The following is a 26,561-nucleotide window of genomic DNA, read 5'->3' on the forward strand; positions in this document are numbered from 1 at the left end:
GGGTTCTTCATGATGTGCAAAAAACATCTCTCCAAAGATTCTGAATCTTTGTTCATAAAAAAGAGGAAGTTTTCATCTCATATTGACTCAGCCATAAAAAAAAAAAAAATTATTTCACTTAACAGCCAATTGTACAGAGAAAATTTTAGCAAAGGTTTAAAATGGTAATATGCAGCATTTATTTATGGTAATCAGGAGAGTACTGATAGAGGGATTCTTGAATGAGCCTGAAAATAGAGCAACACTTTCCATCTCTGCTCAGTCAGGAAATTGATGAAAGCCAAAAGGAAGCTTTAGTCATATTTAGTACCCCTGTAGTCAGTAAAATTGAAGTCAGTTATGGAGCAGAGAGATGAGCAGCCACACCAAAGCATCCTAACTGTGGTTATTTATAGTCTGTTCACCCCCTCCCTGCTCTGGAGGTGAATGGGCTTTGCGAAACACATTGTGTTGCTTACATGACTTGTTTTCACACCCACCTTCTAAATTTTCTGTCCTCTTGCAATTTTCATATCTTATTTAAGCAGTCCTCCCATGGCACTGTCAGCTCATGATCACAATCTGAGACCAGAAGTAAGTCTGGCCTCAGAGTGGTGCTGACAACATGCTGGGGGAACCGTAACTGCCTTTCTAGGTCTACCGAGAGCTGCCAATCTTGGGCAGTTGCCAGGATCCCTACTGGTGTCTTCTTGCCACCTACCTTTGGCTGAACTCTTGCCTTGACAAAAGTGATGGTGTTAGTGGTGTTGCGCACCCTGCTGCAGCGGCTGATTCCCCTGCTGATGGCTTCAGCAGGGGAATCAGCAGGGGATTCCACAGGGGAATCAGCTGGCCCTGGCCAGGTATGCTCCAGTGTTCCTCTGCCTGAGCACAGCTGGCAGTTCGGGGTCTCTGCCTTCCCCCAGGTGAAGAAGTTTGCTGGGCTCGGTAGGATGTCATAGACTGCTTGGTTTAGGAAGCTGATACGATGTGGGTCAGACTGCCACAGGTCCATTCGGGTGACGGTCCATGGCGTGCTCCCATCTGGTCCAGGCCCCCTGCTGCCTGAGACCAGTTGCTCTGCTTGTTCTCCCTTCATCCACTGCAGTCCTGACCTCTTCCTGTATTTGCCTTTGCTTTTCCTTCACCTTTCACTCCCTTTGTCGAGGTGGTGTTGGGAACATGATCCAGACCTGCTCTGCTGTGGACCACTACAATCACCATATCTCAATGGAGCAGTCTAGCCTTTGCATCCAGCACAGCAGACTTGGCACTCCACTTCCTCTCAGTCTTCACCACAACTCAACCATCTTCTGAGTCAGGTACTGACCTTCCTCTCCAAGGTCTCCACAGTGGAGATGGGGACCTCATAGAAAAGCAGTGGCCAGAGTATCCTTGGTAAGATACCATACTGGTATATCCATGCCTTAAACTTGCCTGAGAGGCCAGATCTGTCCACTGCTCTCAGCCAGCTGTCCAGTTCCTGGCAGGTTGACTGGACTGATGTAGAGTTTTTGAGGCTGCTATCAATAACCTTGCCTTAGCTCTTCACAGGCTTTTCTGAGAGTGAAGGTATCATTGACCCCTCGATGTTAAACCGGAACCTGTCCGTGACCATGCCCCTTTTCACCACTGTTGTAATAATTCAAGTTCTGTAAAGTGGTGTGGCACATGGTGTTTGGTCATGGTAGTCTGGACCAGTTTGTGGTGGATGGAGCCATAGGCATTGGCTAGGTTTAACCAAAAAACTGTGAGGTTTCCCTTGTTCTCCCGGGCAGCTTTGATGAGCTGGGTCACCACTCCAGTGTGTTCTAGACATCCCGGTACTCTGGCGATCCCTCCCTTTTGCACCGACATGTCTATGCAGTTGTTACTGGAGACGAGGTCCGCCAGCCTCCTAGCTACTATGCTGAAGAAGATCTTTCCTTCCACGTTCAGCAAGGAGATAATCCTGACTTGTCGATGTTCTTGGAATCTTTCTCTTTGGGTATCCAGACTCCTTCAGCGAATCTCCACTGCTGTGCCACCTTTCCCCTCCTCCATATGAATCTGAGGATCTTCCAGAGTCTCTTCAGTAGCAATGGACAGTTCTTGTGGGCCTTGTATGGACCACTAAGACCGGAGGCTGATCTGGCCCTTGGCTTCTTCACAACTTCCTGTACCTCTTTCAGAAGTGGCTCCCTGGTGTCAAAGTCCTTAGTAGGAGGTGGTGGGTCTACAAGGAAATCACACTGGCCCAGCTCGTCCTGTCTGCTAGGGTCACTGTAGGTGTTGTGGAGATGTAAGTCAACTTTGTCCTTTAAACAACCCAGGTTCCCAGCCAGTTTCTGTTCCAGTAGCTGTTTGGTGAAGCCAACCCCTTGGTGAACAGGTTGGCTATGAATGAAGCACACTTCCTGGATCTCTCTTTCCGGCACCCTCAGTCATATGTAGTGCCTTGTTGGGATAATGAATGTTCATACTAAGCCAATCCCCACCCATATACAGTATGACAGAGCACATACACTGATATCTTTTTCTGTTAACACGTCCTTCTATTTTTTCCTATTGTATTTTAGTGTTTAGTGTTTTAGTGTAACAACTACACACAAATCTGCTTCTGGTTTAGCCTCCTGATCATAATGGAGCTCTGCCAACTCTGAATAGCTCCCAGTAATGAAGTACTTTTTCATAGCCTTTTCATTTTACCGACTTGTAACAGTGGCTTAAATTAGGGCTCAAGTTCAAGGACAGAGTTAGTGTGACAGAAAACAAGACAAAGAGAGACGGCAAAAGAAAAGAGAAGGTGGGAGGGATGCAGAGAGAGGGAGCAGGATGCTAACAGCAACAGGATGCATGGACATCGTCACAAAAGCTGGAATGATGTGTGATTGGTGGAGACCTCCTATGGAGCTTTGACTGTGTGAGAGGTCAGAACTGGATGGACAATGTGCCCATTGTCCTGATATCGCTGAACACTCATTTCCCTTCAGTGACCAGGTGTGAGGCCAGACAGATGACCTGCAAAGAGTCTAAATGCATTTGCGTGTCTGTGCACATGTGTGTGTTTGTGAAATCACTTTGACACATGCAGTTTTTACCAGGAATAAAAAAATTAATATTAAATGGGTAGGTGTTACCACAGCAGGAATCGTTTATAGTAAATGCTGAGAATGTGATTTTATCTGAGTAAATGGTCACAGACAAAGTTAAATTTAAGTTTTATCTCATGCCGTTAAATACTCATATTACAATTGAGTTAATGCCCGCCCCCACCTCCTGTTTTCTCTTGACTTACAGGGTGTTGTTTTTATGGCTCCTATTTAGTTGGTCTGGGTCACCATGCAGAGCTCCTGCCGTGTGTAAATAAAAACCAACATCTAAAAGCCATCTGTGACAAAAGTCCCACAGACCAGTGGAGCAGATCAAAAAATAAGTAAAAAAACAAAACAAGAAATGACACAGCCAGTTTGTTCTTCATTTGTGTTTTTGCTGATAGAATAACTGGTAGAACAACAACAGCAGTACCAGGAGACACTCTCCACTCACACACTTTCCATATGCTGAGGCATAATGACAAACACAAGTGAAATCTCCATTTAGCAATGTCGCCAACAGCTGATGCTCACAAACCCTGAAACAACAGAGATGAAAGGGTTGAGAGGAACATAAGTATGAGAAAGATGGGAGACCAGTATCATCTGAGAATGACTGTGAAAGCCAAGATGAGTTTGTGTTGATGTGGAAGACCTGATTGCCATGGCCACCGTAAAACAACTCTTTCTCTCACACTTTTTTTCTCTCCAATACAATTTAACTATAGAAACACGACTGATGAATCAAAACCATTTTTGCTGAATCACAAATGTTTATTATGATATTAATTCCTATCCTAATAATGCTGGTTCCAACCACTAAACAAGGGGTATGGTCTTAAGGATTTGGTGGTTTGACACAGATTTCGGGTCTGAATACTTTACAATCCCCAAACCCCGTCATTCATTTTATTGAAACCACAGCTTTCATGCAGTGGGGGTGCCATGATAGCAGGCACCAGCAAATAATGTCCTAGAAAAACTGAAGAACTTTGAAGATTTCAATCAAATGTTTTATCTCAGCATAATCATGTCATAATCTTCTTTCTATTTCACAATTGCTTTGATAAAAGATAAAACTACTCTGTTGTATGAACGTTCCATGATTGTGTAATACTGTCTCCAAGTATGCCATTATAAATCACTGTGTGGTGTTGCGGCATCCAATAAGCCTTCATATTTTGGATCTGTTTCTCAAACTGGATGTCCTGGATCATATTTCTTGTCTCACTGGTAGCTGAAGAAACACGCTACTTGCAGGGCTGTTTTTGGCCTGAGCTAAAGGCCCAAAATGTGATGATTTGAAATGGTCTGTAATTGCTTGCAGTACTCCTGGGCACATCTAACAACAACTCCTTATTTTCACCTACATCTAGTGCAGACTTCAGCCCAGTATAGGTCCAGTTACCAAACATTTCCTTTTCAGGTAGAAATAATAAATAGTATGGCCGGGCAGCTCAGATTTGAGCAACTGGTGTGTGGTTTCCTACAGCTGAAGACAAGGGCTGCATACTACAGCATTATTGCCCCACAGATGGTTACACCCATTTTAGTCTACAGGATGTACCCACTCTCTTAGCTGGCTATTCAATATGCTCACACTGGATCAGACTTATGAAAGGTCTGTATGGAGTTTATACAGGAATTCATCATGGATTTACTATGTCAGACAGTAATCTGCATGTCAGCCAACAGCATGCAATCAATATTGTTCAGTCAAATAGTTTATAAAGAAAATACAGACACTGTGAACTGTTGACCCCTTTTTAGAGATATCAATGACATCATAATGCTATTAGAACAATGGAAGTCTTCAGGAAAATCTTCTGGAAAGTTCACTATATCTCCAAATTTGTTCAGATTATTCAGATATAGATGAGGGAGGATTAGGAGTATGCGGTTAAACATCATACATGATGAATGAAAATGAATGGTAAAAGTCACAAAATCAGTGAAATGATGTTAATAGATTGTACTGTAACAGTTTTAACCCCAACCTATTTGCAGCTAGTTTGCTGTTCAAACATTGTGGTACTGGATGTGTTCATCAGTCTGATTCGTTGACCAGGTCTCTGATAATATCTGTATTGACATTCCTGGAATACATACTCTATACAGCAATTTGTCAGGGATTTACAGTATCAGATAATAATCTGCCTGCCACAGCGTACTATGTGAACACAAGGGCTCTCACTGAATCCAGCTATTGGCCAAAACATTGAAATTACATCAATGTTTCATTTGAACCTAGTCCACAAGTTCACTAATATTTTTGAAAACCAACCTTTGAGCCATAAACGACCACTTTACAACTGCAATTACATTTCACATATGTTGGGTACAAACAGATTGATGAAAATGGTTCTGGTAGTCTACAGTCCTTCCACATCTCTTATCTCATACCTGTCTGAAGGGTGGCTTATTGGATCGGCAGTGGGAATACACTGTACCATACACTGAAACCACTCCAGTATTGGTGCATGGAAATATGTCAGTTGATCTTTTGTTTTACTCAATATTTTCGGATTTTTGAATTTGGGTCTCCTATATGTTGCACGTATGTCAGTAATTTATTTGATCTTCTCCATCGCTGAAATACAAGGCTCTGTTGTGAGTTTGGCTGCAAGTGATCTCTCCATCCCAGCTACTTAGTTTTTTCCACAATGATGTGTGATAATGCAGATAATAAAAGAGCCAAATGACAACAGCAAGCTAACTACACTGATATGGAGCTGGCAACACAGTAGATATTCAAGAGAAATGTTGACTGTGTCATGAACGTAGCGCGGGGAGGCAGGACTCAAGTGCACGACACTGAGCGGTAAAATCAGAAAACAAGGTTTATTCTAGGCAGGGTTCGGTACACAGGTAAGGCAGCCAATCCAGGCAGAGGTATCCAAGGCGGGAGGCGAAAAGGCAAGGTCAAAAAACAGCAAAGGTTCAAACACGAAAAGCTATGACGAGAACTATGACAAAAGGCTGGGAAGTGAGCAATGAACTACAACGAACTGGCGACGAGACAAGACACAAAGGGGAAATATATGCAGGACTGATGGGGGTTTGATTGGACACAGGTGCAGGAAACACAATCAGGGATCAGGCACACGCAGACGGGGAGGGGGCAGGGCAGACAGGAACCTGGAACAGAGACCGGTGAGTGATCACAAAATAAAACAGGAAGACAAGACATGAAACATAGGGAAGCAAATAAAACACTTAACAAACAGGATCATGACAGACTGTTAGATTCCTTTTCTGTTAGATGTTATTGCAGCAGATTTAAGTGATGAACTTTTCATTAACTTGGTTTGTAAAAAATTAATCTATTACACAGTTATGTTTTAGGGTAGTGTTTTATTTCATTTGCTACTTTAAAATGAAACACTGCCACTCCTTGTCTGAGGTAGTATTTAATTTTCTGAGTTGTGAAAAATTCTGTCAAAGACTCCTCTGAACTTTTGTTTAATCACGAGAGGTTAATAAACTATTTTAACAACCGAAAGGATAATAAAATATAATGAGAATAATCAGAAAAATGATTCCTGATGTAGTAATAGTGTTAATTATTTGAGGGATGCACCTATTCATTGTGCGTGCTCAGATGCCAACCCACAGTTTGTGTTCAATTATTTTGTGAGACAGAATGATCATATATAATTGCAGTGAAATATAAATGCAGCTCATGTTCATGTTCAGTCATGAAGACTATCTAATATTCACAAATTCATTAATCATTTCATCAGCCTTGCCACAGTCATCAGTAACCCCCATTATCTGCATTCCATGGAAGATGTGGGTAAATACTGGTCAATCACTATCTCCCTGCTTCATATAAGCATCCTCACTCTGCCAGACAGTTGTCTTTATTTCATGCATTTGTTTCTCCTGATTGCAAGGTGGTGATAAATTGGGGATGGGTGATCTTCTACCTTACGCATTGGAATCCTAACAAAATTCAAAGGTAATCTGTTATTACCGTTGGCAAAGTTAGCTTGATTCATAGTGCAAACATAAACAGCCAGACCTTTGAATGAAATACATGAATTGTTTACTGCTTTTTTTGTTGTTGTTGATGATCCTCATCAGTGGCGGGCAGTGCATTTCATACCTAGGCCTTCAGTGATGCTATCCTTAGTCAAACTTGGATAAATACATCCCATACTGTTGTGAGCAGCTCCCACCGCTGCCACGCAGTAAGGCAGTCAGCCTTTGGATATCTTGATTTGTTGTCATCCTCACAATTTTTTGACACACCAGGGCACCACTCATTCCGAAGACCCCACAGCGTCAGGACTGATAGGTCCCCCTGTACCAACATTCCTTGTTCAAATGATTTTATTGATTGAGTTGAGAGCCCAGCTTATCCACAATTAGTCCAGATGGTTTTGAAGAGACAGTGCAGACAGAGTACCCAGACAGGACAAGAGAAGCAGCGACAAGAATTAGTAGAGAAGACAGGAGCTAAGGAGGAATACGTCTGTCTTTGTTGAAAGCCGGAAGAAATGGTGCAGGTTGTTAAAGGCTACTTACAGGGTTGCCATTGTACAGGGTCTTTTTTTTTTGCAGTGAAGGTCAAAGACATTTTCACGCTAATACAGTATACTGTATTGGATTAAAGGTCTATTATAGCCATGGATGTGGCACAGAGTACATAAAATTTCTCATTTAGTTTAAAGCTGCATTAAACAGAGGGGTCACTCATTTACTTGACAAAAGATATGTGTTATCAGTCAAGGTTCATAGATTTTTAATAAAAAAAACTATGCCTGAAGCTTTAATTATTGAACATTGTCCAATTTAGGCTCGTAAATTAGATGTAAAGCTTGTAAATGGAGTGTCTTTGGTTGTGTCTGCCAAGTTTACCAATGGCGCTATAATCTGCACAGATGATTATGTCAGAAGACTTCATCTAGAGAATAGAGTAGAGTAGAGTATAACTTTATTTATCCCTTAAGGAGATTCCATCAGGGAAATTAATTTCTCCGTCGCACACAGCATAGCATAGTGACAAAAAAAACACAGAAAAAGCACACAGAAAGCACCAGCACATAGAAACTAGTACAACACCAAATAGAAAAATCAAAAACTTCTAATTTACTAATGAGGAGACTGCTCATCTGATTTACTTCATTTGGAATGTGAACTGTTGTAATTTCTCATTTTTTGTGCAATTCCATTATATGATAACGAATAAGTTAACAGTAACAGTAGTTTAGGTGATGCAGCAATTGGGCTTTGCTGGAAAAGGTGGAAAAGGCAGTGTAACAACAATTCCACCAAAGTATAAAAATCATTTTTGAAAACAACGAGGAAGAACAAGGGAAGCAAAAGTGAAAATATATCTTCTACTTTTGCTGATGATGAAACTTTTGATGCTCCACCACCACACAGTTTGATCTGAATTAATCTGTTCTGGTACATTAATGGTATTGTGAATATGTCCTCTATTTTTGTTGCTTGACCTTGGTTATGATGTTACTTTCATCCATTCATGCAATTAGAATGAGCACGGCATTAATTTGATTTAAATGAGATGATGCTGATGGAATGGTTCATATCTCAGATCATTCATTCATCATGAATGTTAATCTATAATAATCATTTTGGTAACAGACAAATTGTTCATTCATGTATTTTAATGTAGTGCTTTAAAACTGACTTTCTTCACATAGAGTCATGCTAGAGAATCGTCAGCAATCTTAATACAAAAGGGTTTTGTATAGGTTGCCAGTAGCACACACGCAAACACGGGCTTGTATCCTTATCCGTATGCTCTTTGCAGCTTGGTGACAGGCAGTTGAGGTTAAAAACAGACATTAAATGCTGTGTCCTAGTAGTTTTTCATTTACTGTGTTGACAGCCATCTAATAGTCCTGTGTTGACACTGAATAACTTCACAATCCGGTTGAGCACATCCTGGGATGCGGACCAGAGCAGACCCAAACCCTCAGTTAAAACCTCTTCTACACACAGACATACCCCTATTAATGTTTCATCTGAAATGACAGAAACACTACTGCAAACAATGAATCATTACTTTTATTGTGGGGACAAAATGGACTATATATTTTATAGTGAGAATAATGACGTGTTAAAATATTTATAATATTGCCAAAAAGATTTAAATTAAATATTCATTCATGTGTGCCATGCCAAGACTGCATTGGCTGCTGTGGTCTATGTAATTGCTTATTGCCAAATACCTGCTTTCCTGAACAGCATCATCAACAACAACAACAACAACACATGAGTGAATTGTGTTGGCCTGTGTTTATATGTGTTTTTTGGGATTTCATCGATTCGTTGACTGTCAGCAAAATACCGCTGACTTCATATTATTTGAAGTGAATACTATAACACAAGGAGAAAGTACAGATACAAATGTAAAAAAAAGTTATTTTTGAGAAAGCGGCTCTTGTCTTGGGTTCCATCACAAGCTGTTGAGTGATGGCAAACAGACTTTTCTGTTGGAAGAAAGGCTATTGATTAGTGTCTTCACTATTGATTGGGTAAATCCTGTCTTGAATTGATACTTTTGTGTTTTTCTGCCCCAGAGTTTTGCTCCATGTGACCTTGGTAAAATGAGTTAAATATTATTGAAGTCCGAGGAGTAAAACTGTCCCCAGAGTAGCAACAGTAACAACAAAAAGCTTGTCTGCTTTAAAAAACATGATTTGGAAATCCTTCAAATGGCCTCATGTAATTTTCCATTATGTGATCCAAGTGTTTTGTTTGTAGGTAGATATATAGCTGTTCCATTGGTCTATGATGGTGGCAGTGTGAGTTGATGAAAACCACACGCAATTGCAATGCTTGTTATGTTATGATAATGTAATGTAATGTTAAATTATGTAATGTAATATAATTTAAGCAAAAGGCTCAGTGAACACTATTAATAGGTTCTGACAATGAGATGCATTCATTTTTCATTACTACTCTTTGTATTTTATTTTAATTTTAAGAATATTCATGGTTTATCTTCTGAACACACACTCCGGAAATGGTTCTTATGATGTCATATATTAGACTGTTGTGTGAAAGATTTGCTGCTCTGTTGGAATATTCAGGGTGGTTACCAGGCTGCCCAATCTACACTATACAACACTTTGGAGAGTTGTAAATCTTTGTCATTTGGTGATTGTAAACCCTGCATCCTATAGCCTTTTTATGTACTGTATATTTTGCATCTGGAAGTCATGAAAGCATTACATATGATTACATAGCATTACATAGCATTATATATGATCAAAGCATTAAGTCTCCATGACTGGGTCTCTGCAGTACGATGTTTATATCCAGAATATCCTCTCTCCATAGGGACATACTACTGTAATTCCCCATCCATACACTTCATTCACTTTCTGTAGCTGCTTACCTGCTTTCCATGTTACTCTTTCTCTGCACTAAATACACCATACTCCTGTGTTCCCTGCAGAGACAAGCAACAGGCGGGCATGCCCAGTATCCACCCCTGTCCTCCTCTGAGAGTAGCTTACGCCACCACCCTTCTCCTAGGTGATTCTTGAAGACGTGTCAACAATCTTACACTCCCAATGACTAATAGGAAGCGTGTGTATATGTATTATGCAAACACAAAGAAGCACACCTGTAATAAGGACAGATGGAAAAGAGACGGGGAAAGAGAGAGAGAGAGAGAGAGAGAGAGAGAGAGAGAGAGAGAGAGAGAGAGAGAGAGAGAGAGAGAGAGAGAGATATGCTAATGATCAGTAGTGAGCAGATGGTAGAGTGGTTTAGTGAGGACTGATATCACTGTCCACTTACAACCATCGACTTTTACTCCAACCCCTAACATCACAGGCTAGACCTAATGCACACTCATCCGGTCCCTTTTATGAAGATACTTGATCTCATACACTTTTTTCAGATAAATGGGATTCTAATGCCGATATGGATTATTAATCGTAAGTTACACATTTTTTTTTGTTTAAAAGAATTCTCAGGGTATTATTATAGGGGCTTTAATAAATGTACCACGGATGAGAGATAGGAAAGTTGAAACTTGTAAAGATGTCTGTTGCTGTGTCATTGCTAATATCATACTTTCAATGTGAATACATATTTGTCATGGCTGTATAATTTTCTTTCACAGTGAGTTGGTGTTGTAGGGCAGGGAAACAGATGCCATGTCTTCTCATAGCACCGTGTGGTGAGCACATTACATTCTGTGTAACTGGGAGAACAACTCCTGTGAGTGTGCTTGTAGGTGATTTACGATGACAGCTAGTTACAAAATTATGAAGTGCTCAATGTTCAGTAATAGACTTGAGGCTTTTATGGAGTCCATGGAGTCTCATAATTAGCATATTGGTTTGGAGTTGGAGAGGGATTTTCAGGAGAGAAAAACAGTCACAGCTCTTGTCCTTCATCTCAGCATGAAGTTTAAGGAAATCTGCACAGCAAAACAAAACAAATATGTCATTTAATGTGCTGGCTTGTTGAGATCTATATTTTAAATTTTCAGCATTAGTCTAACAAATTAAAGAAACATCCACCAGATTTTAAGTACCTAACTTGCAGAGGTTGCAGGTCACAGCAGGTTATTCACACTTTTCTGTATACACCTTTATTATTAACTCTATGTGCTGGTCTGTATATATTCTTTTAATATTTAGCATTAGTGATTGACAATCTCTGATCAAATTTCGTGCTTCTGTTGACTGTTAATGCCTCAAAACAACCCTGGCATTATTTGTTTCAACCTCTAAACATCAACCACACAGGCTGTTGATTAAAAACCCCTTAATATCAGTATCCATATGGAACGGAATACACAGTCTACTAGCCACAGTGATCTAAGTCTATTATATCACATGATTCTAGAAGCGCATATGCAAATTGTGAAAGGATTTGTTCTCTAATTGATAGACTGAAAGGCATGAAAGCCATGCTGTACTGTGGGGACTAGCATGAGGTGCTGACACAACCCACGACCCGAATACTTTATGAATTAATACATAGAGCATAGCTTTGTTGTTACAGCAGGGAGATGAGTACATGCTGTATTTCTGAAAAAGACCAATTTAAACAAACTAAAAATTAATAGATTATTGAAAAAAACTGAGTGAATGCTGTATGTCACTATACCAATTTCAACAGTGCATTATGAGTATTACTGTACCTACCCTAGCAATGCTGCAGTCTACTTTCTGGGATTCAGAAACTGCTGAATTGCTGTTTAAGTATTATTTTGGGCAAACTGAAAACTCATTGTCTCCTGAAATTTAGTCAAAATTTTTTCCCCTCACATGATGAGCTTGTGGAAAGCCAGAACCATGCACGTAGTTTGTGTTTATCTGGCTGCAAAGCAACAGAATACCTCTCATTCAGTTTAGCAGGCCATTATCACATGGAGGTTGGGATAGTCTGACATACTTTGTGTGAGTAAATGGAAGGATGATGTTAAGGATTAACTGTTAAGGATTGCGTTGAAGTTAATTGGACTTAAAAGCAGGGTACTGACAAAGGTGATAGTGAAGGTTTAATGAAATTAACAGGGTAACAACATAATTTGAAGCGGCACTGGGAAGGTGGCAGGATAATCCAATGTCAGAGCTAAATGGAGCTATATTATGGGAACTGTAACAAATCTTGAGCTGAGGAGTTAATACTAAATTGGCAGATTATGGAAAGCAGACTGTATATAGACCAGGATGACCAGTGCCAGAGTGGTAGGGATGAGCTGTGATGCTCTGAGTCCAGAGGTCGGGCAGAAGTTGGCAGGGTGGCATTTGGTGCTTTTCTATTTAGGAGGATGAAGAATCTGATGATGAGTAGAAGCTTGCACCAGCGTCTTGTCAACTTGGCGTGAAAAATGAAATCAGATTGTACTTGTCTGCACTACCTTTGAAGCAGAGGTAATTGCAAAAAGGAGACACTCCCTCTACAAGAGAAAGGATCCTGCAGCATCAGGGTGCAGTGTGAAGTCTGAGATGCACAGTTGGTAAAGATAAAATTGAATTAATTAACATGACAAAACATTTATCCTCTTTTATTATCTTTGATCTTGTCAATCAAGAGAGAAGGAACTACCAAATGTTGTTTTTGACTGATTTGTAATAATCTTCTGATGATTTCCTTGTTCTTTAAATGATCTGCTAACTACTACCAGCTTAGCTGCCCCTTAAAACCTCTTGTTTGGGCTGGACACAAAAAAACCTAGACAAAATGTCTTTCTCCCAATATGCTGTTCAACCTGGCACTCATATGGCTATGCAATTTGGTGCTGTTTCCAATTTTGAAGCTGTCACGGAGGTGGAACAAAAAAACCCTATTACATCTCAACTGAGTTCATGCAGAACTTTGGGACCTGATAATGCCGTGCAAAGCCTGCACTGAAAACACTGAATGAATGGGGTTTATGTAAGGCCTTTAAGAAGTTTAGAATAACATCATAACACTGGTGCTGCATCTTGGGGTAAAACTTCTCTGCTACATGTCGCAGCGTCTATTTTAATTTTGTGGATTTCACTGAAAGTGGATTCACTCATGCTCTTTCTTTCCTTTACAGTCTCTTCACACACAGCTTTAGGGTCAGCGTGCAGAGAGCTAATTGAACTTTAAGATATCTGAGAAGACATTTCCTACTAGTTTACTCTCATCACAATCTATTCTTGACATGGATAGTAAATCCAGAGTGGTTATTATGGTTTCATTATGGATCAGGCATTCCTTCTGAATGTTTATAGGCAGTTAAATCTGGGTCTGGGAGTTTCTTGTGAGGACTAAAACAAAGTAATTCCATCGTCAATAATGTAATGGTTTCTTAATTACATTTGTAATCAAATGCAAAGCATTATACCAGAATTATATCAGAACTTTTTGTATTTCTCTGAGATATGTGATCATCTGACTTATTATTATTATTGGACAAACAAACAAACAAACAAAAAACCAACCAACCAAACAAACAAGCAGAAATTTCTTTTGTTTATTTAATTAATTAAAGTTCTTATGACAGCTGAAGACTCTGACTGCCCCACTCATTTCATTCCAGGTTTGTTTGTCAGTGTCTTTTTGCATTGCCTACTACGTATATATTCACTCTTTCTCCTCCTCATAAATGTGGAGTTTTCAACATATATTGATTCACATAATATATCATATATTGTACATTACAATATTTACATTATGTCTATAATAAAAACCTAAGCAATCCCTTGTGTTAAGGAGCATTTTGTGGTAATACAAACAGACACATCATTTGTTTTATTATATTTAGTCATTGATTTTCTTGAAGCTGCTCATCCACATCTGGGTCGCTTGTTTAAGCTGGAGCCTATTCCTGCTGACTATGGGTGGAGGCCAGGTACATATGTACATATACTTCTTTCATCAATGAAATTTCAAAATGGTAAAATGTAATAAAATGCGATATACAATATTGATGTAAAGTGCAAATATTTTATTTATTTTAATCTAAAGCAATCAGTGCCTTAAAATATTTTAGAAGATGCTTATATGCAATGAATTAAAGCTTCTGGAATAGAATAATAATCAAAATTGTTTCCTAGATTAAAAGTGTGACAGCATAAACATATTTTTCACAATATCATGCACCTACAAAAATGAGTAGTGTGTTGGTAAGTATTGTAGTGACTATACAGTATATTCTTCTTACTCATATGACTGCAACACACTACACAATTGATTTTACTGGACTTAATTTTAATCATGTTGCTACTGCTGCCTCCTAAATGTCAACCGATAACAGTTTTTCTTTTATTTCTCAGTTTAAATGAAATCAGACTTTCCATACTTTGATACATGAGCCTAACCTGGACACACACCTGGCTTCTTGTGTTCTAATACTGCCCATACTTGTGGTGTTACATTCAGTCAAACAAAAGTTGTGAACATAATCCTTGAATTCTCCCTTAAAAAACTGTTCCAGATTAGTTATGCAAACATTATTAATGGAATTGTGCTCAGAACCTGCTTCTAATACTCTTTTGCTTCTCCCATTTATCCATCACGTCACTCCTTTTAAGGCTAGTTTGCTTCCCGCCTCAATGGATGTTCTCTTAATTCAGGCGCATACCATCCAACCAACCTGACTGTGCTGACAAACATGTATACTGTCAGTTCATCAGGTGAATCCCTCTGCTCCACCGGACACATGTTTGGAAACTAGGGATGAGTGAGTACACCACTACCTGTATCTGCATCTGTTCAACCAACTAGATCATCTGTATCCATATCAGTACTCGGAATGGGTGGGGCTTAAACCGGAAGTGGGTGTAGTTTGACCAAAAATGGGTGGGGCTTAAATCGCTACATTATTTTAAGTGTAAAATTGATGTGGATTGATCACAAGTTGCTAAATTTATTGTTTATTTTGAAACTATTTACAGAACATCCTCGACATTGAGATTCAAGTCAATGTTTTTGATCACAAAAGTAAAAGAACTATTTACAGAACAAGTTTTTTATGGACCTGAGTCAGAACATGAATATTCTTAAGTCCATGAATGACTCTTTACCGAAGAGCCTCAGAATTGAGATTCAACGCTTTTGATCACAATAGTGAAGGAACTATACATTGAACGAGTAAACACAAAATGCATTAATGAAGTGCATGCAATAGGAAACTACTATATCAACTACAAAGTGTGCATGAACAAGAATTGTGTGTGGAAGAATAGCCATCTGCTAACATGTCTCTATAGGGCCAGTCACATGTCCATTACACATCCTGACACATGCAGACATGTGCGCACATGCTCGCCCTCTCTCTTTCTTGCTCTCTCCATCTCTCCCAGACATGCACGCGCGCGCTCACACACACACGCACGCACACACACACACACACACACACACACACACACACACACACACACACACACACACACACACACACACACACACACACACACACACACACACACACACACACACACACACACGCCCAAGAAACATGCAGGAATCCCAAATGAGTGAAGCCCTCTGTGGATAGACTGCCATTCTGAATAAAAGTAAGTCTTTGTCATTGAAGGACAAACCCTTATTAAATTTCCTTAAGTGATTATTTGGCATTTGCTAAAGTTGCTTTGAGGCATCGAATTATAGACACACATGGATATTCTAATTAGCTAAATGAGTCATTAATTTTAGTGGAGTGTTATTAAGATAAAGTTAATGAAGGTAAGGCTAATTAAGACAGTGATGAATTGACAAGTCTGTACATCCATTAACATGTTATCTACTGTTTCCCTGTTATCACACTTATCTGCCTTTACTGCAAAGTAACGCCTAGAAATTACAAAAAAAAATGTCATCTTGGTGTTTTTGTCTTGAAGATTGACATTAACAAGAACTTTGAGAAAATCAAGTTTCTTTCATCTTACCTCAATTGTTTTATAGTTGGGGCGTCAGCAGCTCGGCCCACTAGGTCTTGGTCTCTTTGAAGAAGATTAATATATAGAGTGGAAAGATAATTTCCCTAAAGGGATAATAAAAGTATACTTCTTCTTATACATCACCATCATTACTGTTAATTTTATGAAAATGTCTTTCAGGCTGGCAGAAAAATGATGTAACATAAGTATGAGGTGAATGCATGGAACCTGTCAGCGCACTACTAGGTCCAAACATCCTGACATTCTCTCCCTAGAACGATGTACCCACAGTGTAAGGTATTAGGTGTCTGAAATCAGTGTGAAGTTACTAACCTCCCCAGCGTTATACACCTACTTAAAATAAACAACTGTTGATGAGATGTTTAGACACACGGTCATTTGACATTTCCAACATACATTTTGAGAAGTGGAAATGACTCCTTTTGTTGATGGTAGATGGTAAATGTGTCCAGAACACCTACCTTTAATGATAGACAGTGTGCTGTCATCAAACCCCCCTAATTTGTCGTTACTGATTCTGAATTATTGAGGATTTTTAAAAATGATTTTGAATCTTCATTTCTTGTCGCCCATTCTTTTAATGTTTTCAGTGGCATGAAAATGAAATTGACAGTATACACTGAAATGGTATTGGACAGTCAGAATGTTGTAACTAATCAAAATATTACTCTAGCTCAACTGTGCATTTCATCATTACCTTAATAAATGACCATTACGGTCAAATTATATAGGCCATCATATATACAGTCCACGCAACACACAACAGAGCATGCAGACCTGCCTGTTGGCCTGTAGGTCTCTCTTCATTATGTCCTGTTGAGGAAGGGGGACATGAGTATGTATAGCAGCATTATAATTCTATTGATGTCCTCAGGTGAGTTTCTTTGAGAGGTCTCCTTAAGTGTGACATCAATTCCCCCTCTCTGTTAAACTGCTGCACTTCCTATGCCAGAAGTGCAGGAAGAAAGGGTGGAGACCAATTATGGTAAGCAGGTCTGTGCAGGTGTGAGGGATAGCAATCAATGTCCAAAGACTGGAACGTTTCCATCTGTCAGTGTTAGCAAAGAAAAGCAAACCAGAAATACCTCATGCGAAAGAAATATTACAAATCATGTCAAAAACATTTAATATTTGCTCGTTATTATGTTTTTTGTGGTTTTTTATTTTTGTTTTTTTTATTTTATATAGTGGTTTGATCCCCGAAGGGAAATTAAGAATGCATACTCTAGCTACTGATTCAAACGCATGCATACATATATATATATTTGTGAGTACAGGCCCCTGTATCACACACACACACACACACATACAAGGGGGCCTGTAGGCATGCAGGGGAGGTAGAGTGGCAGGCAGCTCCTTCTTGGTGCGCCTTAAATGAGCAATTTTGTAAAGGGGATGGCACCTTGCTCAAGGGCGCCTCAGCAGTGCTCCAGAGGTGAGCTGACACCTCCCACTGTCAGCTCACCTCCGGTAATTTTTTTTTATTATTTTTTTTATTATTATTTTTTAAAATTTTTTATTTATTTATTTATTTATTTTTATTTTTTGGGCGGGAGCGGGAATAGAACCGCCGATCTTGAAATCATAGGACGACCCGCTCTACCGCCCGCTTTACCACTGAGCCACTGCCGTCCTTTGAATTCTCCTTTCAATATCACACCAAATTGGATTGACGATGCTTCTGAGATTACTGAGATTTACAGAGATTAGATTATGCTGTGGCATGGCAGCGCACACGTAAGACAGTTATGCTGTTACAGGATTGTGGAGTGGTGAAGTTCAGTTTGTTCTTTTTTCCAGTCAATTTGAGTATTTCAAACAAACGAGGTAAAGATATTCATTGGTGGTGAAAGCTTTGGCAATGGACTGGCTTTTTAATGCATCTAGATGAGACCACCACAACTATTCATAGACAGCTGGCTGTACAGCATAACGGGAACTTCGAACTGTACGCTTACACAGAATGAAACCCTCATTAACAGTCATTTAAGCCCTTGATTCTAACTCTTGCCGGTCACATCAAATGGTTTCATCATTATGATGAAAATAGAATTATCCATCCATACGATGATTTGCAGTATGAAAAATACACGACAATGTGGTTTGATTGGAAGTGGCAGGTTTGGCACTGACTGTGCCTGCATGATCATCATCAGTTGGGTACTGTCAATGAATGCAGAGGTCAAGGGGCACAGACAGAAAAGGATCGACTGTGCCTGTCTGGAAGGTTTTCTGAGTTCCTTTGTTTGTGTTTGCAGACCATAGTATTAACAGAATGTGTCCACTTGCTATAACAGTGGTTTCTGCGTTTACCCATGGTACACATTAAGACTACATCTGTCATGACGCACCCAGACAGAAAAACTGGAGGACTGTATGAGGATTAAAGGTATTAGGGAAGAGAAGGGTGAATATTCATTTTAGACTTGGAAAGCAGTGTTCATAATGTGTCTGATTCAAAGACTGGTTCCTGACTAATTTGGCGTGAAACACTGGGTATTGAGAGCTGGGCCAAAGGCTTCCTGGGCATGAGTTCCTGGGTTTGAGCTTCTGCTTAATTTGACAGCTGGACTGTTTTCTCCACATATTTCATTCTCTTCTCTTCTCTTCTCTTCTCTTCTCTTCTCTTCTCTTCTCTTCTCTTCTCTTCTCTTCTCTTCTCTTCTCTTCTCTTCTCTTCTCTTCCCTTCCCTTCCCTTCCCTTCCCTTCCCTTCTCTTCTCTTCTCTTCTCGTTTCTCTTCTTTTCTTCCCATGATTTTTTCTGTTCTCTCCGTGGGTGTTTGCTAAATATTAACATTTCCTCAAGCCTGAGTGTTTGCTATCAGTTCTGTAATCAGAGAAAGAAAGATGGATACATTTCTGTTCTTCCTCCAGGTAACAGCCTTTCTCACTTGACTGTGACAAACCCAGCAGTTACTGATACTTCAGTAAAGGAGGTCATACAATAATACCCCCTTCTCCATCTGATGGTTGTAGGGGTTCTTCCTCCCCAATTTAGAGCAGAAAGTCTTCGTGGTCAGTGAGTACTGAATATTATCTTACAGGAATGTGGACTTTCTACTCATAAGTGAAACTAAACACATGTTCCTTTCATGATAACTTGCTTTTGTATGCATGGTACTTATGCTTTTTATGTGACATGAAACTATCTTTTGAAAACATGTTTGCATTTAGTGTTTATACCAATGACATATGTTGATCACTGCATAGAACATGGAGTTATTTAGGAGCTGGTTGTTAAAATCTTGTTAAAAATATACAGCTGCACCTGCAGACTGTGTACAAAAACAAGTCGTGTGTCTAAGACATACCTGTGAGTGAGGAGGGGGAATATAGGAGGACTGTGGAGGAATTACATGTGAAGTTGTGCTTATAATATAATATTAACTTTCCTGAAATGATGTAAACTTTAACTAGATGTAGATGATCCTGTACCAAAGTATGTTTGGAGTCATCCCTTTGGTTGACTGGTTAGGTTGAAAAACAAGTTGTGTCACATTTCTGCAATGAGTTAGAATGAGGGTCAATTTCCTCTTGACTAATTAGAGTGGAATTGGTGCTGTTTTATTAACCTCCCCGGGGCCTTAGCAAAGTAATCTTTTAACTATAGCTACACTGGAAGTCATCAGAAAAATCAATGGAGAGGAAATGGGTAGAGAGTTTTGAATAAAGCAGAAATGGCCTGCAGAAGTCATCAGTTGTCTTTGGTTCTGTCTATGTGAATGTTTCCTGAAACACTGGCCATTTGCCCCTTCACCTTTGAAGTGGTAACTCATGACAGACTGAGAAAGATGCTTCTCACCTAAGGTTGTGTTAAGAGCACTGATGGACTCTTCAAGGCATGCAGCAGGCAAATAACAACCTCATCCTAAAATGCTATTCCATAATAAACTCAAATTAATAGGTGCTCTGCTGCAAACAGGGATTATGATCCTAATTCATCAACAACAAACATCATGTGTTGAGTGATTTTATCATTTCAGCCTTATCAATGGGGCTACATAGTCTTGCCTTGACCTTTTTTGTCCATTTTTCAGCTTTGCTGGTGTCTATGCTTTGTTCACTGAGCCATCTCTCCAACTTTTGTGGCCCTCAGTGATTTAGAGTACATGTATTGTTTTCAGTGAGGACATAACAGTCCAAGGCTGAATGTGAATTATTGGGTTTATGTCAGAGTCAAGGTTCTGGATGAAGCAATAAATCTGTGTTTAAGGGTGGGGTCTCATGGATCCCTTCTGTTTGATCCCAGCTTAACACAAGAAGCCCCATTCAAAGAGATGTTGTACATTAATCGATCAAACCCCTCCTTTGCTCAAACTTCTCCTTCTATTGACAAGGTCAGTTAATCCGTCATTAAATGCCTGAAGACACAATCTTTATGAGATCACCTGACACTGCTGATGTGCACATTCAGGGATCAGCAGGGTCAAGTTATTTGAATAAAATGCACAAAGGAGAAACACAAGGACAACAGAACTTCTCTAATATATATATCTAAACTCCTTGTACAAAAGAATTATCTGACTTTCTCATGGGACCAATTTTTACAGCTTGTTCCCTATTTATAGTTAAACCAGAGTTAATGACATTTGTGATAAATGTGAAATGAGGAGGAACTTTAAGATCTAACATGACTGTTCAGTATTTAAATGTAATTCTAATAACTTTATTTCCGTTTTTAAAAAAAAAAAATTTCGCTGATGAGTTATAATTTTCAGACTGCAGGTTACAGACTTATATGTAAGGATTAACCTAGAGTGACACAGGCTGACCCTGCAGAATGTAATCCCAAATCTTTCGTTTTGGTTTTTCAAGTAAGTCTAATCTTTAAATCTCCACAAACCCCAAAATATCATGACAATATCCAATAACTAGCATGAGAGTGTGGCTGACAAATGTCCGAGTGCAAAAGTGTTTTCCCCACCAACATTTTTAATTGAAAAAGAGCAAAACCATAGAAATATCAGATGCTGGAAAATATTTCTATACTCAAACGTTGAGATAAATGTCTGAAAATATTGTAGTAAAAAATTGTAAGTTTTAAAACTGGAAGCAGTACCTCATGTCCTTGCTCACTGCGTTTCCATCAGCACTACATGAGTGGAGAAAAGAGGTTAGAGTGAGTCACATTTTGACCTAGAAGTTATTGTTATGTCTACTGTGGGTGTACCATTGCATTCTGGGCTACAGTTTAGAGCTTTATCGTTCCCTTTGTCTACCTTTCCAAATAGACATTTTTCATGATGGCTTCAACCTGAGACAAACAATGGGATGGACGCATTAGATGCACAGGCAATCAAATGATATAGTATAAGCAGTGCTCAAGTCTGTGGATGAAGAATGTAAGGTAAATGGTCGTGTCAGTTAGTTCTGTTAGTGTGAAGGAGGTGATCCATGTGATGTCTAGACTGCTGTCACTCTGAGCTGAGATAATCAACAGAATTAGCTTGTGTGTTTCCATCACAGACTGAGGTGGTGGTTCCTCTTTTCAAAAAGGGGGACCAGAGGGTGTGTGCCAACTACAGGGGCGTCCCACTCCTCAGCCTCCCTGGGAAAGTTTACTCCAAGGTGCTGGAAAGGAGGGTACGGCCGATTGTCCAACCTCAGATTGAGGAGGAACAATGTGGGTTCGGTCCTGGGAGCGGAACAATTAACCAGCTCTTTACTCTCACAGGGATCCTAGAGGGGGCTTGGGAGTATGCCAATCCAGTTTACATGTGTTTTGTGGACTTGGAGAAGGCGTGCGATTGGGTCCACACAGACTTACTGTGGGAGGTACTGCGGGAGTATGGGATGAGGGGACCTCTCCTTAGGGCCATCCAATCCCTATATGCCCCAAGTGAGAGGTGCATTCAGATTCTCTGCAATAAGTCAGACTCGTTCCGAGTGGCTGTTGGCCTTCTCCAGGGCTGCGCTTTATCACCCATTCTGTTCGTGATTTTCATGGACAGGATATCGAGATGTAGTCGTGAGGAGGGGTTACAGTATGGTGGGCTGAGGATTGCATCGCTGCTTTTGCAGATGATGTGGTCCTATTTGCAACATCAGCCTATGACCTGCAGCACTCACTGATCTGGTTTGCAGCCAAGTGTGAAGCGGCAGGGATGAGGATCAGCACCTCCAAATCTGAGGCAAAGCCGAGAGGCAAAGCTCTCCATCTACCGTTCAATCTTTGTTCCTACACTTACCTATGGTCATAAGCGATGGGTCATGACCTAAAGAACAAGATTGCGGATACAAGCGATGGAAATGGGCTTTCTCAGGCAGATAGCTGGTGTCTCCCTTAGAGATAGGGTGAGAAACACTGCTATTCGTGAAGGGCTCACAGTAGAGTCGCTGCTCCTTCGTGTCGAAAGGAGTCAGCTGAGGTGGTTTGGGCATCTGTTGCGGATGCCTCCAGGAACACCTCCCTAGGGAGGTATTCCTGGGTCCAGATGAGGAGACCTTGGAGCAGACCCAGGACCAGGTGGAGGGATTATATCTCAACACTGGCCTGGGAGCACCTTGGGATCCCCCAGTCAGTGCTGGTGGATGTGGCCAGTGAAAGGGAAGTTTGGGGTTCCTTGTTGAAGCTGCTGCCCCCGTGACCCGACTACGGATAAGATTAATGGATGGATGGATGGATGGATGGATGATTTATATCGATTGTGCAGTATAATGTAGTTAGACTGATTGATTGGGTCCCATTGTTGCATTTTTCGGTCCACAATAAACATTTCTTGTTTGCCATAAAATAGAGAACATGATCCGCTGTAATTACATTTATTCACTGACCATTTTAAGACAGTTACAACTGTATCTAAAATGTATCTGCTTTTATTGTAGACAGGAACTATTTCTCTGTGTCTTCTGGATCAGTGTAGATAATCATCAGCAAGCCATTAGGAGAGAGGAATAGTTTACAGTGTCCAAACTGGGTTTATGAAAAGGTATTTGGACAAGTCATGCAGGATCATAGATCAAGTGTTAGTTGGTTTCTTTCTAAGGAAGGATTTGTACTAATATTATTCTCCAGGGGCATAACTTCAGCTACACTGTATGTCTGGTTTGTGTCTAACAACCAAAAAAGCTCATCTTGGACAACTACTGTTAAGGACAGAAGTTAGATGACTGTGATTGCTACCGAAGGAATGCCTTCAGGAATCTCAGCATGTAAAGGAAATTGAATGTTTTTGCCAAGTGTGCTACACAACATCTGCCTATTTCAACAACATGACATATCTTTGTTGATTGTTAAAAATGCTTAGAGAGAATATTGTGCAATGAGTCTAACAATTTTGACTCGGTGTGCGATTGCTGATCTTGCACTGGAATCATGAAGAAGAAAGGCAAATAATAAGTATGTCACAATAATGTTCTGCTCCCCCCCCCCAGTTGTTGAAAGTTCTGCTCACAAACATTACATTGTGTTCGTAGATCACACACAACCTTGTGCTAGTCTGCACTATTTTCATGTGGTGCCTTGTGTTATGCAAGCACATGATAAAAAGAGTCTTATTTTAAAGAGCAATGTGTCTTGTCTGACCTGTCACAGTCCCTGCCCTTGTTCTTTGTAGGTGCTTACACGCAAGTCAGAGAGAGGCTGTGTGTTTTTGTTGTTCCCTGTGGAGGTGAGAGGTAGGTAGCCTGAAGGTTGAAATATTGATGGATGATGATAAATTCATGTGGATGCTGAAAGAAAGAGCCTCATCCAAACGACGCAGCAGTGTCTTCTCATGTCAAGTCTGATGATATTTTTCGTTACAAAAGTAATATTGAGACAGAAATTGAGAATTGTCCTTACATCCTGATGTTTTAAAGGGTATATATTTTCTCTGCATCATCATTGGACCTGAGTAAGTATGTGCTGTTAGATTTGCCATAGTGCAGGCCTTTGGTTGCCACAGTAGGGGTGGTTGCTTCTATGTTAAATATGTTGCTTTATTATCTGTAATTTATTCATAACTTTGGGTTTTTGCTTTATTTTTCATAAATTTTTCAATAAGAAAGAATAAATCACGAACAGAATGTGGTTTATTCAGTCATGCATACTCTTTATGTATGCCATACTGTTGGGAGTCTGCTGACATGGAAGATTTGGAGTGGAAAAGAGTTTTTACACACTTTGTTTGACAGCGGTGACAGATGCACTCGAGTATGATTACATCCCTCAAAGCGGTGATGTATTGTATTTGTCAATGTTTGTGTGTTCGTCAGTCCATCCACCAAATATCTGCACAATTGTTGCAGATAGAAAAATGAAAGAAAAAGCATATTACTCGGATGACAAAGGGGATGAAAATGAGATGAACACCTTAAGAAAACTTATGTCATGGTCAAATTTTAACTTTTGTACATTTTTCTGCACGTATCTCGGGAACCGGATAAGATATAAATATTAAACAAAAGGAGTTATATTCAGGGAGGCAAGGGGATGAAAATTAGATCACAACCTTGAATTTGAAAAACTACATCAAGGTCAAATTTCCACTTTTACAGTGCGCCCTCCTGGTTCTTGGAGCACATTAACCGCAAGGAACGAGGGCGCACTGTATACCTTTTTAGGTACCCATCTCTGAAACCTGATGACATATACAGTGCGCCCTCGCGCATTCGCGCATCAATGCTGGCGACTTCAACTCATCGCAGATTTTTGGTTGGCAGTCACATGATACCGTACGCGCATTCTATTGGCGCATTCTATTATCCGGAAGTGCGGCATTTTCCGTGAGTCTCGGACTTCCGTGAGACACAAAGTGCTTTAAACAGACGATAAGAGCGTGGGAAAAGGTAATACAGATAGAAGATGGTTTAATGGAGGGTTCATAAACGTTTAAATCACCGTAAATAATAAGATAATTGTTCGTCATTCTATTGTGGAATTCATTAATCATGTGTGGTTCCTGGAACGCATTAACCGCAAGGAATGAGGGTGCGCTGTAATCACAAAACAAAGAGCAACATTATTAGGAAGCCAGAGGCACACAAATGTGTAGATCAGGGTAAAATATTGAATTCAAGGGTGTTGCGGGATGTTGCAGTTTCTGACTGTCTTGTTTTATTCTGTAACAATTGTTGATATAAGCAGTTGTCATTAGCATTGTTTAGATGTGTGTGTGTTTTTAATATGGTATTGTGACGCCCCTAGGGCAAGTTAGTGAGGACTTGAACTGATTCGAGTACGTACTACAAATAGCCTTCCCATGTTCTTTCATGCTAAGACCCTATGGCTCACACAGCTGGCTTCCATTACTGCATGTTTGTGTGTGTGTGTGTGTGTGTGTGTGTGTGTGTGTGTGTGTGTGTGTGTGTGTGTGTGTGTGTGTGTGTGTGTGTGTGTGTGTGTGTGTTTGTATGTGTGTATGTGTGTGTGTGTGTGTGTGTGTGTGTGTGTGTGTGTGTGTGTGTGTGTGTGTGTGTGTGTGTGCGTGTGTGTAACCACAATGCCAATACATCAGACCTGTCATCGGCAGCAACCCAATATCCATGGCAATGGAGCAAACTGCATCAAATATGTCCTCTGGTCAGGTTTGGGCAGAGGAATTACATTTCATACAATTAAATTCTTACTTGAAGGAACTGAAGGCATGTGGAACTTGACTATCTTGATCAATCCTCTTATAAAACCCATTCTAACTAGCTGTTCTTTGCAGATTCCCAAAATATTGTAAGTGGTTTACTGATGATTTTTTCTTAGTTGCATGCTACCTGTTTCAATAATTTGGTATTACTCGTCATGAAAGCTAGTATTAACTGCAGCCTGGTGGGTGGATATAGGGTGAAAATATGCAGACTGTAAAGACTATTGTAGGTGGCTGGTAGTTGTGGGCTTGTGGTTCATTTTTGCTGAGCCAAATACTCCCATTGAGGAGAATATGCTCCCTGCTTTCTGGGAGGTAAAGTGTGGACAGAGAGATTGATGAATGGATAAAGTGAGCAAAACAGTGTTTCTTTGTGGGATGCACAGGTGGAGAGCTAGATGGCAGTTGAGAGTTAATGTATGTAAGGTTATAGAATTGGGTGATGCTCAGGGAAAAGCAGCTTCTTTGTGGAGAGATCAGAGAGTTGGGGTTGTACTTGTGTGGGCAGGAGGTGTGTTGAGGTGGGTGAGAATTGTTATTGAGAGGGAGGTGGGCTCCTGGTTTAAATGGG

At 40.1% G+C, this 26,561-nt stretch overlaps 1 protein-coding gene and 1 pseudogene across 2 annotated transcripts in view; one reads left to right on the forward strand and one right to left on the reverse strand.

Moving 5' to 3' along the window:
* Positions 1-508: 508 nt before the first annotated feature.
* On the reverse strand, positions 509-7,054 carry LOC137593428 (uncharacterized; annotated as a pseudogene).
* Positions 7,055-10,819: 3,765 nt separating this feature from the next.
* Positions 10,820-26,561, forward strand: part of sema3ab (sema domain, immunoglobulin domain (Ig), short basic domain, secreted, (semaphorin) 3Ab) — a 43,379-nt gene continuing 27,637 nt past the window's right edge. Inside the window, exons 1-2 of one of the 2 annotated variants that reach the window (XM_068312717.1) lie at positions 10,823-10,975; positions 11,164-11,220. The gene's annotated coding sequence lies outside the window, so the exon portion shown is untranslated. Of the gene's footprint in view, positions 10,976-11,163; positions 11,221-26,561 lie in introns of both variants that reach the window. The other variant, XM_068312716.1, reaches the window with a different exon arrangement.

The sequence above is a fragment of the Antennarius striatus genome, chromosome 4 (genome assembly GCF_040054535.1).
Source record: "Antennarius striatus isolate MH-2024 chromosome 4, ASM4005453v1, whole genome shotgun sequence".
NCBI classification, from domain to species: domain Eukaryota; kingdom Metazoa; phylum Chordata; class Actinopteri; order Lophiiformes; family Antennariidae; genus Antennarius; species Antennarius striatus.